General features: G+C 36.7%; 1 protein-coding gene across 3 annotated transcripts in view; it reads left to right on the forward strand.

Annotated features, from left to right (window-relative positions):
- LOC106873483 (synaptotagmin-6) overlaps nt 1–2,605 on the forward strand; it is a 286,327-nt gene that overhangs the window by 4,291 nt on the left and 279,431 nt on the right. Inside the window, exon 1 of one of the 3 annotated variants that reach the window (XM_014920867.2) lies at nt 1,704–1,885. The exons of the other annotated variants lie outside the window; for them this stretch is intronic. The gene's annotated coding sequence lies outside the window, so the exon portion shown is untranslated. Of the gene's footprint in view, nt 1–1,703; nt 1,886–2,605 lie in introns of those variants that run through there. 3 annotated transcript variants of the gene reach the window in all.

Here is a 2,605-nt window from a genome sequence, read left to right on the forward strand (position 1 = left end):
AAAGGGTAAAGGCCCCCTTGGGTCATGGATGACCACGGGACTGCACCTAAAAATATAATAATGGATACCAGCCTCCCCTACTCCAAAGGAAAAGCAAAGGCCAATACCGCTTGGCACTAGTGATGTCGCAACTCATTTCTACAGTTGAGTGGCCTGGAGCAGCGAGAAATAAAAGTGCCTTGCTCGAGAACACAACACACAACTCGGTCCGGGAATCGAACTCACTACCTGATGATTGGGAGCCCGACGTTTTAACCACTAAGCTATGCGCCTTCACTTATACACACATACCTGCATTCATTTTAAACATACATACACAATCAACACTAATATATAACCACATTTGTTTATATATCTTTGTATGTTATATATATATATATATATATATATATATATCTATAGTTGCATGTATCTATATCCATATACATTCACACACACACACATACACACATATTTGCATGTAGCTATATCCATTTATATTTACTTATGTTTACGTATTTACACACACACACACACACACATGTATTTATATATGCATATGTATACATACATACATACATACATACATACACACACGCACACACATATATATACATATACACACATACATACACAAACACACACACACACACACACACACCTATATATACAGGTAGATGTAGGTATGCGCATACTTGTACGTATATATGCATATACTCATTTATTATTTGTTTCATATATACATATATACATACATACATACATACATACATACATAAAGAAAAACAGAAGGCTAGAAAGACTGAATTGAAAGGGAGAACGTGATTAAAATTTATATAGCTGTATATGTGTAGGACAGGTGAGAGCGTGTCAGCATGGACATATGCAAATATGTGGACATATATTCACATAAAAAAATATAATAAGTGGGAGATAGAGAGAAAAGTTTAAAAGAGAAGGAAAATACTGAAAGAATGAATCTAGAAATAAATACATAATATCGATATCTGGTTGACATGTGGCGAGCTGTGGGCGTCTGATGATTATTTTGAACGTGACATATTGAGAGCTGGGCTGGCGGACGACATCCAAGAACATGGATGTTAGGAAGGAAGGGGGAGTTAGTTTGTTAGTGAGACGGAAAGGGAGGGGGAGAAGTAGAGTTGGAGATAGATAGATAGATAGAGAGTATCGGGGGAGAAACAGAAAAGGAAAGAAAAGGTAGATGAAGGAAATAGTGTGAGGGTTTGGAGGGGAGGGTGAAGGGCGTTAGAAAGGTTGAGCAGTGTGACAGAGAGTGGGAAAGAGTAAGAGTAGAATACTAAGAGAAATTAGAAATACTGGTAGTTAGAGAGGGTTTGTTTGAGATATCTATCAGGAGTTTGAGAGAAAGAGATACATACAAACATAGAGAGAGAGAGAGCGTGTGTTTGTGTGAGAGAGAGAGGCGAAGGGTTAATGTAAGAATGAGAGAGTGAGTTAGAGAGGGAAACAGTAGAAAAAAGGAAAAGAAAGGACAGAGAGGGAGAGAGAGAGAGAGAAAAGAAGAAGAAGAAGAAGAAGGAACATTATGAAAAATGAAAGAATAAAGTGAGGCGGAAAGTGTCTGAAAACGGGAGCTAGAAACTAAGGACGAACTGGATAAAAGAAGTGAGAATTAATGGCAATGATGGAGAGAGTAGGGGTGGGAGAGAGTGATAGAGAGAATGATAGAGAGAGAGAGAGAGAGAGAGAGGGTGGGAGAAGACAGGAGGACAGAGCGGTGATGGAGAGAATTAAATCAACGCCTTTCTGAATGGAAACGTAGTGTGTACCTTGGTGTCTAGTATTTTGTGATTTATGAAATCAAAAGTAAAGAGAAGTCAAGAAATTTTAAACGTGAAATGAATATTATTAAGAAACAAAGGTGAAGTAATTCTAAGCATCAAGCGTGTGTGTGCATGCGTGTTTATGTGTGTGTATGTGTGTGTGAATGACCAAACTTCTATGTGTGTGTGCGTGTATATACAGGTGTATGTGACTCAGTCTCTCAATCTGTATATATGTACATACATACGTACATACATGCATATATGTACACATGCATATATTCATTCATGTTTTGAGGTTTCACGCAAATGCACACATGAAGCAAGTGTCTTCGGATTTGCATCCAAGTGTGTCTCCCTGTTTATGTATGTTTCCCCTAATATTTGTGAACTAAAAAGCAATATATCCAGAAATATAATTTCTTTCTCTTTCAGTCTTTCTCACTTTCTGTTCCTTTCATCACTCTCTCACTCTGTCTTTATCTCCTTCTCTCATCTACTCCCTCGCTTTTACAGTTTATTCGCTTCCCCTGGCTTCGTCACTGTCCTTTCTACTTTGTCTCACTTTGTTTCTCTTTAGTTTGTCTGACTGTCTATCTATCTATCTATCTATCTATCTATCTATCTCATTTCATTTTTATCACCTCGTCTAGTTACCCCCGGCCATAATTTTTTTCTGCCCCTTTTTCTACAAAAACGCACACAGATGCGTATACATGCATACATACATATATAGATACAAATAAATATAATTATATATATATGCATAATAAATATACATTATATATATATATATATATATATATATATATATATAT

The sequence above is a fragment of the Octopus bimaculoides genome, chromosome 2, assembly GCF_001194135.2.
Source record: "Octopus bimaculoides isolate UCB-OBI-ISO-001 chromosome 2, ASM119413v2, whole genome shotgun sequence".
NCBI lineage: Eukaryota > Metazoa > Mollusca > Cephalopoda > Octopoda > Octopodidae > Octopus > Octopus bimaculoides.